This window comes from Gobius niger, assembly GCF_951799975.1.
Source record: "Gobius niger genome assembly, chromosome: 14".
Classification (NCBI taxonomy): Eukaryota; Metazoa; Chordata; class Actinopteri; order Gobiiformes; family Gobiidae; genus Gobius; species Gobius niger.
Genome location: NC_136865.1, coordinates 21642266 through 21657070, shown reverse-complemented (window position 1 = coordinate 21657070; position 14805 = coordinate 21642266). Strand labels below are relative to the sequence as shown.

The following is a 14805-nucleotide window of genomic DNA, read 5'->3' as shown; positions in this document are numbered from 1 at the left end:
CTTCTATGGAGAAAGGAGCAGGGTTTCTGTAGCCGGGGCGTAATTCATCTTAAATGTAAAACAAAGAACTACTCCCCTGAACTCCATGTTTCATTTGAAAAGGTGAAATGTAACATTGAGCTCCACTGTTGGCTCCTCCAGTGGTTAAATCTCTATCCAGCCATTCAGGCGCTTTATAAATCTATTTCCGGAGCTAATATGAATGCTACTTCTTATGACTCCTTGGGGCAATTAGATAATGTAAGAGAACAACCTGAGGGCACCGTCTACAGCAGAACAAGGCAGTGAGTCACAGCTCCAATATGGCAGCCACTCTTACCTCGTATTACCTGCTCCTGTTGGAAAAATCAATTGTACTTAAAGCTACAGTATAGATTGCGAGGCTTAAAGCAACACAGGCCAGTCAATGCAAGCTGAAAACGTAGCCGTTTGTCATATGAACAGGACAAGCTTTGTAATTTAGTCTTTTGATGGATTCCCTATAAGCAATCTTCTTTCTTTTCACCAGAAATGCTGCTGTTCCAACAGGGTCTGCTGGGTCTAACAACATAAGCAAACATGGCTATATTTGGCTATAATTTTAGGCGTAAATGCAACTTGCATCGCAGAGAGGGCAAACAATCGAAGGAAAAATTGAGGTGACTTTTAACAGTGCCGCGCCCTAGAAATATGTCAGGGATACACAAAGAACATAGTCAAATTGAACAGATACGTAGAAGTCATAGCGTCAACAGAAGCGAACACATTTAGCACAGTACTTCACTCCAAACGATAGGAAGAGGAATTGTAAATAGGAATCTTTCAACAGACCAAACCTGCTTAAAGGGGAGGTTTTGTGCAAAAGTGACTTGTTACAGTATTGTTCAAGATAAGACAAGATAGCCTTTATTGATCTCACAATGGAGAAATGTACTTGTTACATTCAACACTCAGGGAGTGCAAATAGGCAGGAAATGTGAGAAAAAAAACTCTTACAAAACAGTGGTATCTTATATACAATGACTACCAAGGACTTTGTTGTGTCTTAACCCGCACACCTTTGAATACTCTTTAAATTTCCAGCAAAGAGGAGTAAGAGGAGGGGCTGGGAAGGGCTTAGGAAACAAGGCGTGAAAACCTTTACTTTCACTGTCTGGTTATTTTGTTTCAGTTGTTTTAGATCAATATTGCATGTGTGTAAGATGGTGTTAACGATGTATTTCAGACTATTCCCAAATACCCGCAAAAAGTATGAAACCCCCTCTTTAAATTAAGGATAAATATATACAAATATGAGAGGCAAAACCATAGTTGTAAGTTCTTAAAAATGGGATGAAAACGGCCAAGTTGATAAAGACTCATCCCTCCTTGTGCTTCTTTGATGAATTTCTCCTCCAAATCATCAAACAAACTCACCATCTCACTGTATCGTTACCATCTGAGGCAAATGTCCAAGGTTCTACTGCGATACACTTCCCTTGAGGTGGCGCATATTTCAATAGAGACCAAAACAGACACCCAGAAAGCTTTTAGGCACCCACTCACCTCTTCGGCAGATGCAGGGGTTATTGATACAGCACTTAAAAATACAAAATCTCCTTTTCACAGTCCATCAGTAGCATGAGGTCTTCTATTAGAGGCAGAACTGACCGGCCATTTTACTCTTCCCTTTTCACACAAGCTGTCAAAGTAACCAGAGTGAAACATTATCTAAAATGAATGTAAAGAAGGTCCAGGAAGGAAAACTATGCCAACTGTCAACGAACATCCACAAGACCAATTTAGTAGTGTTTTCACGGGCAGCTGATCAGACCTTACTGCTGGCCTTGTCACACTGAGGCAGAAAATCTAGCTCGGTGCAGCTGTATTTGAGATTTCATATAAGTGCACTGATACGGTCTCAAGACACAGAACTCAACAGAAGCCGATATGTACCTTTGAGCGGAAAGAAAACCAATAAAATCTTTACAACATGAAAGATTTATGTGGATTTATCAAGAAAAAAAGTACCAGCTCTGTATTAATGTATCCAATACAGCAATATCTGGTGGCGTGCCATGTAACTGTCAAAATCAAAGAGTGATGATCGGCTTCCCGTATCCGCTCCCTCATTAACATTAAACAAGTGGACTCCAATAGTGCAGTGTTTCCTGTCTGTAGTATTGATGACAGTAATGGGGGTGGGATGTTATTTCCTTTCCCTCAGGTGAAGCTCGCAAATGTTCGACTTCCCAAAGCGGCAGGTAAACAACTCACAGTTTAAAGGCTACTTTTCCCGCTCAGTGTGAACACTTTACACTGACAACAAGAGCTGGAAGAATGATGGATCGCTATTGTCTTTTGAAATAAGCAACCGCAAAAAATGTGCACCGGAAAAGCTGCAAACCTGCAATTTCAGCGGGTTGTTTAGTCTCTCCTCTGGCAAATCAGTGGCCGGCAAGTCTGTCGATGTCACGCGTAGAACCTACTTGGCTGGCCCAGGCTCAAGGGGAAAGTGGCAAAAAAAAGTGGCACCAAGTGGAAATGCTTGAATAGGGTCTGAACTGGAGTTGAAATCAACTACTATGACATTATGATGAGATGAGAATTCCCTGCTGTTAGAAACACTCAATAGTCAGGAAAATGTGCAATCAAAAATAAACAAGTAAAATGTGCAAACAAGTAATCGTAAAATAACGGTATCCTATGCACAATGAATAAATAATGGTATTGATAAAGCATATAAATTATTGCAGAAATTCTAGCACTGCAAGTTACGATTAATTGTTAATGCAAAATAATCAGAGATGCACCGATGCAGCTTTTTTGCTACCGATACCAATACTGGGGTTTGAGTATCTGCCGATATCTGATATTTACCAATATCAAAAGACTTTCTTAAAAGTGTCTTTCTCGGAGTGAAAAATGTTATTGACTCTTCTCCATTGTAAGATCAATAAAGTCATATTGTATTGTCATGTTACAGATCAATTATATCGATTGATAAACTCTTAGATAAACATTTAACAAGGATGACTTTTCTACACTAAATATCCTTGGGTATCTGACAGGCTTTAGGTCACATTAATATAATGTCATGTTTGAGAGCAAAACAAGCTTCATCATGTTTGTGTGTAAGAACAAATAAACCATTCTATTCTATTCTATAAACAACTCACATGAAGTGATCTGATCATTACAAATATGTTTGATCAGTTATTTCTTATACTAAAACACAAACACTTGGCTTCAGCAGTGGTTATTTTTCATTTTATTAGGCTGCTTTAGGTATTTCTATCATAGTTTCTGTCCCAGCCTTGATTAGTTTTCGTTAGCATTAGCATTCCCACTAGCTTTAGCATGCTATTGCTAACCGCAGAATCTTGCGCAGCGATCAAAAATACATTTGCGGAGGTTAAAACTAAGACTCAGCGGTTGAATTCTCCAGGTTCTTAGCTTTGAAATGATATACAGCATGTCCATTTTCAGTTAGATCTAGGTGGTAAAAGTTGTGTTTTTTAAGGCGTTGAGAGCCAAAACTGGTATCGGTTCAGTATCGGATATTTGTAGCATATATATACTACTATATATTATAGTAGTATCGGCTCTGATATCCGATACCGGTATCGGATCGGTGCCTCTTCTCTTAGCCAAAATTCATTTTAATATCAGAATGAAACCATTGCAATCTTTTGTTGTCGTCTACCTTTTCCGGGCAGAAATGGTAATGAGTTACATTTCAAGGTTTATTGTTCCCGTTTGTATGGCTCGTTAATATTCCATTTCCTAAATTAGGACATTTCGGACTTTCAGACGATTAAATATTCCTTTGATGTTTTTTATGGGTTTAACTTTTGTTATATTAAAGAAGAAAGTAATGAGGACATTAGCAAAGAAAGAACAGCTAATTTATAGTAATACGACGAGACATTTAGGGCTTTGTCTGAAGAGAAATGTCAATGTCGTCGCTTTATTACATGTAGAATTTTGGCATTGAAAAGGTTTAAAGGTTAGGCTGACTTTATCCGGCGCATTTGGCTCAGCATGTTTAAGTAGAAACTAGTACGTGATTGATCGCTTAGTCAATAGGTGGCATTCACGATTTATAATGTGATGATGTCATAATGTCAGATGGAGGGCAGGGCCAATTCAACTCTATGGGAGAAATGCAGTTTTTGTAAGAAATCTCCAAAACAAAACTGACAAATGTTTTTCCTCTTGATTGCATTCACACATGTAATGTTATTTTTTTTGTCTGAAAGTCCTTTCTATTGTACAACATCACGGTCATGTGTTCGCATATTGTCACCACTTTTTGATGTTTTTTGGAGAAAATAAGGAGGAGATAATGAACTTTTTGACAGTTTTTGTTTCATGTGGATTCCTCCAGTAATGACTGAAATATGAGCCAAAAAACAAAGACATAAATATATGCATTTTGTCAGTCACCACAGTTACCATAGTTACCGTCATTTGCCCGCTACCTTTTCATCGTCATCATGGGCCTAATTGATTAAAAGGAAAGTTAATTAATAGTTATGCTGAATGTAATGGGAAGAATACAGTATCATCTGCATAAAATGTAGAAACAAGACATACAAACCTATTGCTTGTAACTTTTTTTTTACTTATTCCAGCAAAAAATGTGCTCTTGTTTCTAATTCATCAACAATGACGCCCAGCCGGTGGTTAACAGTTAATCATTTGGTACAGTTTTTGTTAATAGATTAAAGAAAATAATCAGAGGAAACAGAAAACCTGACCCAGACTACAGAAGCTCCACAATGAAAGCCCCCCCAACCCGCAGGCATAAACAGTAAGTAATCCGAGTAGTAATGACCAATTACTGCTAAAACAGAAAACCCATTTGAGCCTATATTTAGGGTAATCATTGCGGCTCACAAACCACTAACTTAATAATGACAGCGAGTGTGACCATTAGCCGTATTCCCAATCGGTTCTTGATTTTCTGCTTGGATTACTTCCCGAATCGCATGCTTCCCCCCCCCCCCCCCTCACATCCGAGCGTCTTTCCCCCTGAAATGAGGCGCTGGTGAGCCGGTGCCCCCGCAGGACGACGGGCCGCACTAACTGGCTCGTTGGACAGTGGCCAGAACGCTGCACTAAAGCCCATTGTCCGCATCGGCCTCGCGCAGGACCGCCCCGCAAATCATCTGGGGACCCCCCCCTTCCACCCCCGCCCGTGTTTGGGGACCGGGGCTTTCTCGCTGAACCAGGGGGTAATTGAAGTCAGTGAGATGTTTAATGACAACGCGGCGCAAACGGGACAAGACGTGGCTTTCCAAATATGAAATTAAACACTTCAGAAACGACGATCCGAGCAAAATCGCTGGGAAACTTGCGCAAACACACAAGCTAAAAAGGCATAATTAAAAACATTACTCAAGTATATTAAGCTCATTACTCCACTCAAATAATTTCTTTTAAGAGATAATAACTTTGTTTGGGGTACAGGCTTAAGAGAGCGCTCCCCAGTGAAATGAATGCAGAAGTTAAACTCACATTAGTTAGGTCCAGAGGGGGTCGTTCAATCAGACTGATGAAAAAAAATGCATTCAATTTAATCCAAGATAACGGTTAAGATGTTTAAATATTTAGCCGTGACCTGTTAAAAAGGCAAAGCTCCACCAGTTTTAAATGAAAGGAGAAGATGATTAAACATTTGGGGAATAACGAGTGGTTCAAATAGACTTTGCAATTACTGAAAGGTAAAAAGAACCTCTCTCTGCTTTGCAAAAGGAAAGTAAACCTTGGGGTTCTTCGTATCTAAACTGGAATAAAGAACATAGGATTTATTTTATTTTAATCCAAGTTTTATTAGTTTGCATTCAAGCATTTGTCAGTACCATTAAAAGCTTATTGTCAAGAAATTGTCTGTATTTTTGGCAATTAATAAGGCAATGTAGATGAATGGAGTTGTCATATGAAGAGCTTATAAAGATAAATATCTGCTCGCTTGGATTTTAATAACTAATGTAACCAGTATCCGTGACCCAAACAAAAAAAGCCACGATTCCTCATTACCATTTCGACTGAATGTAATACGCAACACTACATCTTGCAGAGATGAAGCGTAGGCAAAACCACTGCTTTCCCTTCTTTGTTTATTATAATACTCGCTCAACGGCGTCTGCTTGACCTCAATATGCACCATTGCTTCGGATATTTGACTGAAAACTAACATAAATGGCCGCACATCCGCCGCTCAAGTGACTACAAGAAAGCATGGACTCCCAGAGCTGAGGCGAAGCGAGACTCGGTTTGTGTCAGTTTCTGCCCACGTACATTTTCCTTATTTACTCCAATGGCAGCAGTATCTGACAGCACAGACAACACATAAACGAGTTTAAGCCGCTCGCTAATTTCATTCTAAAACAGCGCAGACTCCAATAAAGACCTGCCGGCTCCAAGCTCAATATTACACTATATTGTGTCTTGTTCTTTGTCCCAGTCGCACAAACAGCTTTCAAAGATTACAAAAGATGCAAGGTTTCTGCTATAGGTCAGGGTTTCTCACATTGTAGGATGAGAAAGGAAGGAGGCCTTCTAGTTAGATTTATGTAGGTCAAGTGAAGATGTAACTAGAGTGGGGAAATTGTGTTGTAATGTAATGTTTGGAAAAGAAATTGAGTAATGTTCATTTACTTGTGCAAAAATCTTGCAGCTCCATAATTGTATTGTGTAGACACAATTTTGGTCTTGGTTTCAGACCTGACCCGTTTGCTCCTGATTTCATTATTTAGTGTTTTTCCAGACATATAGTTTTGTCTGGTTTAGCCAAAGTGTTATAGTCTCCTTTACCGTTCCCGTTGAAAAATTACCGAGTTTAGTTCTGGTTTAGCCCCCTCAGCCCTGATTTTGAACTGTTCTCTCCCAGTCTATTCTTGTATTTGACTGTTTAGTCCTTGTTTGGATCTGGATTAGTCCTGGTTAAACGGTTTGCTCCCTTTAGCCTCTGCGTATGTTTTTTTTTTTACACAGGTTTTGAACCATGTCATAAAGTTAGAGGAAAATGTATGTGAACGCTTCGGAATTTCTCACATTTTTGCCTAAATTGATCATAAAATGCGTCTGATCCTCATCGAAATCATAAGAATGAATAAACAATGTCTTCTTAAACTAATACAATTACATATTATCATATTTTCATTGGCCATAGCATGTCGACATTCACAGGACAGGGGGAAAAAAGTAAGTGAACCCAGGAATCTCGCTGAACTGCAACAGTTTTGTAAAGAGGAACTGTCCAAGATTTAGCCTGATGATTGTGAACATCTAATCTGTAACTACAGGAAAGCAGTTATTGCTACAAAAAAAAAGGGTCAGCAGCTATTTAATACAAGGGATCACTCACTTATTCACACCCTGTTGTGAATGTCTCAGGTTTTTCTGCAAAATATCTTGATAAACCTGTGAATTCATTTTTTCTATTGACGATAGTAGGTTGTCCAGGCCCTGAGGCAGCAAAGCACACGCTCCATGACTCTCCCTGCACCAGACTTCACAGTGGGGACAGGGTTTTGATGTTGCTGTGCTGTTCCATTTTTCCTCCACACGTTCAAACTGTTCAATTTTGGGTTAATCAGTCCACAGAATATTTGTCCCGTAGTGCTGTGGAGCATCCAAGAGCTCTGCTGCAGTTTACATGTTATGGCCATTAAAAAAATGATAACATGTAATAGTTTGGGTGGTATTAGTTTAAGCAGACACTGTTCATTCATTGTTATGATTTTGATGAAGATCAGACCACATTTTAGGATGAATTTAGGCAGAAATGTGAGAAATTCCAAAGCGTTCACATACATTTTCTTCCCACTGAATATTGTTTTTGCTTACGGCAGTTATTCCCAATTTAAACCCATAAGAAACAAATTATTCAAGGAGAGAAGTGTGAAAATCCCTGTGCTGCATAGGCGACAGTGTAAGAGGTCGTTATTTAAACGCAATTAAACACCAAGCTCTGCGCTATCTTGACATCACATTTATTGCAAGCTATCCCATTGACATCCTAATTATCTTTTCACACATGCGCGAGCTACTTCCTCACACCTGCTTTGCGCTGCCTCCCTCAATGACAGAATTATAATGGCCCGAAGCTTTAATAGAACAATCGATCTCAAATTGCAGGTCTTTTCTCAGCGCCTTAAGATGCTTACGCCAACTATAATTCCGAGAGTCAGAGAATGACAAATGATCTTTTATTTGACGGGGAAAATTTAAAAACTACACACAGCTATTGACAGTCTGAAATATTTGCTTATTTAATTCAAAAGCATGAATATTTATGGAGACGGCATATGAAAATCTTTCACAATTGATGCTAATTTGGATGATTAGGCCTAGTGTCATCTGTGGTTATTCATTAAACTATCACACTGGCAACCGCAACACATTTGATAGCTGCATTTATTTCAATTTTAATATGCTTTTCTTAATTTGTAAAAAAAAAAAAAAAAACATGACATGGATATAATGTCACATCAACACCATATGGACTGTGTATTAAATTTGCCTAGACAATGTTGACAATAAACGCCTTATCTTTGAGGTGACTTCTATCTCCAGCCTATGCTTTGGCTATATCCAAATATTGGTCCACACATGATACAAAGGAGCCGGTTCATGACATGAGCAGGAAGTTTCCTCCAGTGAATTTATTGCTCATGACGCGATGTTTTTAACATGATGCTAGTGACTGTCCATCAATAACTCACTGTATGTCATGGAATCTTGAGCTATTTGTTTGGACAAGACGCTGCTACTAACTCAAAGGGAAATAACAGGACAGGAAGAGCAGAGCCTCCTGGGGATCCATTCTGAAGTCACATGACGCACACCTGCATTATATACCCTATTACAATATTACCATTAACCAAATGTCTTCTTCAGGGCCAAATAGTCAATGGCTAACCTGGAATCTCACATGACGGCAAAGTGGGCGGTGACACATAACAATGCACAGGTGTTAAATATTACCCACAGTCACCAGGCAAATGCTGAGTTCAATCAATCACAAATGCCCAGACATCCAGGTAGATAAAGTGGTTGATTGAGTGAAAGGAAGTGCTGAAGCTTTTATTATTAGAAAATAGATGATGAAGTGGCACATTATTAATACTGAATGGACACATTGATACTGAACTGATAATTTAAGACCAAAAGCTGAATAGAATAAACAAAATAAATCATTAAAAGGTGGACAAATTGAAAAAGCTTTTGATCTGTGATCTGTACTGGATTGTTTTAGAATTGTGGATGTTTCTCACTGCAAGAGGCTTCGTCGACTGATGATCTTTACGAGCAGGCTGAATATATACAGATGTAGTAGTAGGTATTGGTACCCCCCCTCTGTACTAGATTGGTATTCAGCATGCCACTAAAAGTTTTGTTTATTAAATGCTGACAACGCCTTATGACATTGTCTAAGCTCCTGGACTTTAGCCCACGATGGAAGACTCCTGTATGACTGAGAGCTTACACAAACATCAAAATGTACCCCGAGTGCTTTGATCTAATCCAAATAGACCTATCGGTAATAGTCCTGTGCTCCTGCAGGTATAAATTGCACCACACCTAATTGTTTCTTGTCCCAGAGCTCCCCGACTGTGAAAGCACAAAGATAAACAGAGATTTAATCAGAGCTCAGCGTGACCCGTCTGCTCTCCACATTATGGGCCGTGAAGAGCCTGAGCACTGGGGAACAGTCAGAGACCAGAGGTGTCTACTTCCTGTTTAGAGACGACACAAAGAGGGTTTCTTTCCCACTCATAAAACCTCCCGTTCTATGATAGTAATGAACCTGGCTCTTTGGCCTGTACATACGAAGGAGACTCCAGGGCAGATCCAAGTCCTGAAAGGAAGTAGTATAAGTAGTATTGATGAACCCAAACAATACAATAAGAGGTTTGAAAATTAGAAACTGAACCAAAATCAAGAACCGAGCAGTGGACAGGTCAAACATGGGTCGCAATTAGGGTTGTGCCGATGGACGATGTCATCGTCCATCGGCGATGGATGAGCAACATCACGATGGAGAGCCACCATCGTGATGCCACGCCCCCTCCTGTCAAAAACACGCACTGGTCTTCTGTAGGCCTTGCAAACCTACAAACTTTGCAGGGATTGCACTGTAAATTAAATCACGGATGTAACTAATATGCGCGCTAGCGTCAGTACCTGCCAGAAGCCACGATGTGTTAGCCGTAATTATTAACGTAAAGACGCAGCTGCTCTGTTTATGACGCGCGGGGCTCTCTCTCTCTCTCTCTCAGCAGCTCAGAGTTTAACAGCGCGTGGTTTTGTTTTGCTTTGCTGCGTATTGAAACTTAAACCGTTTTAAAATGAGATGGCGCTCACATCGGAGCTAGCTGAGCGCGTGGACTATTCTCACGAAGGACCGAGAGAGGAAAGAGAGGAGAGAGAAAGGCGCGGTGCAGGAGTTAAGAGGTTAGAGCACACGGACCGGGCGGCGCGTGGAGCGGCTTCAAAAATGTAGCTACGACGCAAACTTCAAAATATTGTCCCGTTCACCCACTGTTTCTTAAACATTACGTTAAAATTGAGCAAATGCAAATAATAAGCTCCGATTTACATTTGTATCAGTGTGATAAGAGCTTTGGAGTTCACGCTCTGAATAAGTCGTTCTCCTCTCAGACTTTGCGCACAAGTTTTAACACATTTCTTTTGCAAAAGTCGTGTCCGTGACTCTGTTCAGATCATGTTTAGTTTAGATCCATTTATCCTGCAATCTCACATCTTCCTAACATACATAGTAATATGCAGCATATATATAGGCTATGCAAATGTCTTTAAAAAAAATGCTTATAATGAGAAATGGACGATATCATCGTCCATCACGATGGTTCACTGTAAACATCGTCAACAGCCAATTAAGGGGACATCGCCCAACCCTAGTCGCAATGAACACCCTAAATTTAGCAATGATATCTTTAACTTTAAGAAATTATTAGCAAAACACAGCACATGTAATATTCCAACCAACTAAAGCTATGATTCCATACTAGCTTGTAGTTCATTTCTTTTTGCCACTCAAGAGTTGTAAATGCAGAAATTTAACTGCGTAAGCATAAGCTGTGCGCCATCTTTAATAAATATATAGTGCATCTTTATCTACCACTAATGTGAAAGCAAGAGACCAGATCAGTGGATTTATTTCCAGCTGTAAAAGCCCCTGAAACCTGCATGCAATTAATGACCGGTATAATAGGAGCAAGAAATAAGATATGGGGCAACACTTAATAAACAACACAGGCTTTCACTTAGAACAATCTTAAATAGTTTTATGGGTTTGTGAAGGGCTAAATGCAGAAGTTAAAGTTGTAATAGTCAGATGGTATTTCCTTTTCATGTTTTAAGCTATTTAATAAGAGTGGGCAGCTCGGTGGTGCAGTTAGAAGGTCTCGGGTTCAATCCTCAGGTGGGGCCTTAATGTGTGGAGTTTGCATGTTCTCCCCGTGTCTGCAGCGGTTTTCTCCGGTTTCTCCTACAATTAAAAACATGTACAATAGGCCAGGATGAGTGAGAGTGTGTGCACTGTCCCGAACAAATAAACAAAATGCCGATGTCGATTTTTGGGGATTTTTATTGGCCGTTTCCGATACACTCGTCACTCGCCCTATATTATTGGCCGATTTTTCCAAATGTTTGGTCTACAATCTTGTAAAAACCTACTTGGACACTTATTACTTTAGGTGATTCAATCATAGTTTCTGTCCCAGCTTTGATTAGTTGCATACTGCTGCTAGCCTCGGCAGTTTGCGTGGTGATTAAAAATACAATTGCGGAGGTTAAAACTAACACAGCGACTGAATTCTCCAGGTTCTTAGCTTCAAAATGACATGCATGTCCATATTCACTGAGAATTAGTGAAACAAACTAACTTTAGCCAAACTTGTAGCTAACCAATTTGCGATGTTTCTCAGTTCCCCTGAGGCCTAGTTGAGGGAGGACTTGTTTTAAAGCCCTGACTTTGCTCTTTCCAATGCAAAACACGGGAAGTCTCTATCACATTCGGTCCCAGAGATTTTTATCGTCTCTGGAACAGCCGAAAGCCGATATTGTAAAATCTCCGAATAAAGGCCCTAATCATCATCGACCTCTAATGAAAACGCTAACAAGAGTAAAACAACAAACATATGAATAAAGTGGTCTAAATGCAAACTACTAATGCAGTCACTTTCTCCCTGAATGACACTCTGCTGCTGCCACATGCACTTAATATATTCCTCTACAGGAGCGAAGGAATCCTTCAGAGTTCAAAGCTGGCAGGTCTGCTTCTGAAAGATTAAACCACTCTTCTTTTTTTTTCTTTTTTTTAAAACCAGGAATTCCTCACAGAGCAGATCTCACTATTCCCTTCCCAGTCGTACAAGGAGAACACGAAATTTGGATAAAAAATTGAGCAAATAATCAAAGCATTCTCCCATGCATCTCTGTAAAGCCCAGCCAAAAATAAACAGCAAAATGCACCTACAGCAGAGGATTCAGCTAATTTACTCCACGTATTTGGGTCATGTCTGCATTCCCCATTGTACAAGAGAAGTTTCAGCAGAATTGACTGTGTTTTATAATTAGCCACATGCTTCGCAAATATGGAAAATGTCATCTGCCTATCTCTGGGACATTGGTGGCCCAGTTCTCAAAGCGGACAGAGTTTTGTGCTGGGGGGGAACACTCGCCCAAGTGTGTCTGACATGTGTTGGACAGTCAGCTAATGGTGGACTTCAGTTGGAGCAGCTGGTTCAGAGACAGTCAGTGAACACTACACGGACACCAGATGGAGAATTAAAGCCTTTTTTATGTCGCTTATTAAGAGGAGGCGAGCAGAAAAGCAATGCGAACACAGAAGGTGGCAAGGAGATTATCATATTAAGGCTGAAAAACATGATCATAACAACTGTGCCTCAACAAATGTGGTATCTTTACATTATTTACAACAATTTATTGTCACTATGGTCCACTGTCTCTCTCCCTTAGTGGCTTTAGATGGGAATGAATAAGACACAAGCTGCCATGTATAGATTAAAGCCATTATAAACCAGACTATGACTCTTAATTTCTTATCTACAGACTGACAATCCATGGGAGTGGGTTCTTCCATCAGTGTGGTATGGGCAGATTGATAGTATTCATATTGAAATCAACACATTAATACTTAAAAACTTAAAAAGTATTGATGTAAATGAAACTTTGTACCAAGGAGCATTATGTGAAGTAGCACGAGCTCCAGGTTTAGCTCGTCTTTAAAAAATAAGCAATTTAAGAATGTATTGATTGAAAAGCATTCACCTATAGACCAAAAAACAACATAAGATCGGTAATGATTTCAGACAGCACTGGTTCAATTAAATTCAAAGAGATTCAACGATTCAAAAGTAATTGGTTTTGTATTGATTCCAAAAAGAGCTCAAAAATATGGTCTTTGTGAAGTTTGTCTATATGTATGTATGAGAGGATAGGCGTCTCCGATGTTCCGATTACACCATTAGCTCGCTTTGTTTCATTATTTACCTCTATGGGGAATTATCTATTCCTGTAAAACCCTTGCCAATGCTTTTAGTTAAACAGCGTAAAACCTCTTTGAGAAATGTCATAAAAACATACATTATCTATAAATAGAGATAACTAAGATTTATCTTATATAGGGCAGGGACAAAATATTGTATCGTATCATATTGCAATTGCTGCATTGATACTTTATCAAGTATCGCAATACTTTCAATACTTGTGTTTGGAGACATATTTATAATGCACTGGTTTGTTTTCCACTAACAGCTACACAGCACTTTGTTACATTTTGTGTTAATCAGGGCTGACACAATAAAAATATTGTATTGCGATATTAGGTGATATCTGTATCGCAAGAAGCCACAACATCACTAAAGTCTTCATCTGAGATCAACACATTGTTTTTGCAGCCAAAAATAAACAATGAACTGGACTTATACATGTGTAAAAGTTCAGTTTTAGTTAGTTTAGTTTGGTCCTGATAGAGTCTTTCTTTAAGTTTTCTTTTGGCACAATTTGTTAAAAAACTAGTTACTTCCTTATTTGCGCTTAATTAGAATCGAACATATCGTATTGAAATGGTTTAGTGAAATGTCGCAATAATATCGCTATCGTGATATTGCACAGTGGTATCGCTTCAATAACGTTCAGCCCTACTGTTAATGCACTTTTCAATCATAAAACTTCAATAAATGTCAAGTGGCATTTGGTTTAATCTTTGGACACATGATCGCTTTCTATTTTCAGACTTTAAGGAAAACATATTACTTATAATAATTACTTACTGTATCACAATACGCATCGGATTGTGACAAAAGTGTATCGTCCCAGCCCTAGTATCTTAGTATATGTAATGCAATTAAGTTCAATTAAGTACAATGTTTTTAAATGACAAAAGCAGATTGAAGTATTGAAGAGGCCAAATTACTTCGTACCATCACAGTATCGAGTGAATGCACGACTGAACCCTGCTCTACAGGTGTTTCTCACTGATAGAAAACACAAAACCAAAACATGGGCATTAAGTTCACCTGCTTAAGTGTCCCGCTGTTCATTTTGTCAAAAACTTGTCCCAGGGGACCCCCCACAGCGACTAGGAGCTAAACCTGTAAAAAATAATTGAAGTGCAGCACAGTGAAGCGATCATTATTACGAAACGTCTCAAGCTGAGCAGGCCGTGAACCAAGCGCCCATGAAGACGGCACAGACACAGCTTTCATGAATGAATGGAATCGACCACTGCAGCCATCTGTCTTTTATGGGAGTTTAGAGATAATTAGGAGAGATGTCAGGGTTTAA

At 39.3% G+C, this 14805-nt stretch overlaps 1 protein-coding gene across 1 annotated transcript in view; it reads right to left on the bottom strand.

Annotated features, from left to right (window-relative positions):
• The window catches only part of LOC306973855 (dolichyl-diphosphooligosaccharide--protein glycosyltransferase subunit STT3B), a 162987-nt gene that overhangs the window by 106165 nt on the left and 42017 nt on the right, over positions 1 to 14805 (bottom strand). The gene's annotated exons all lie outside the window — the stretch shown is intronic.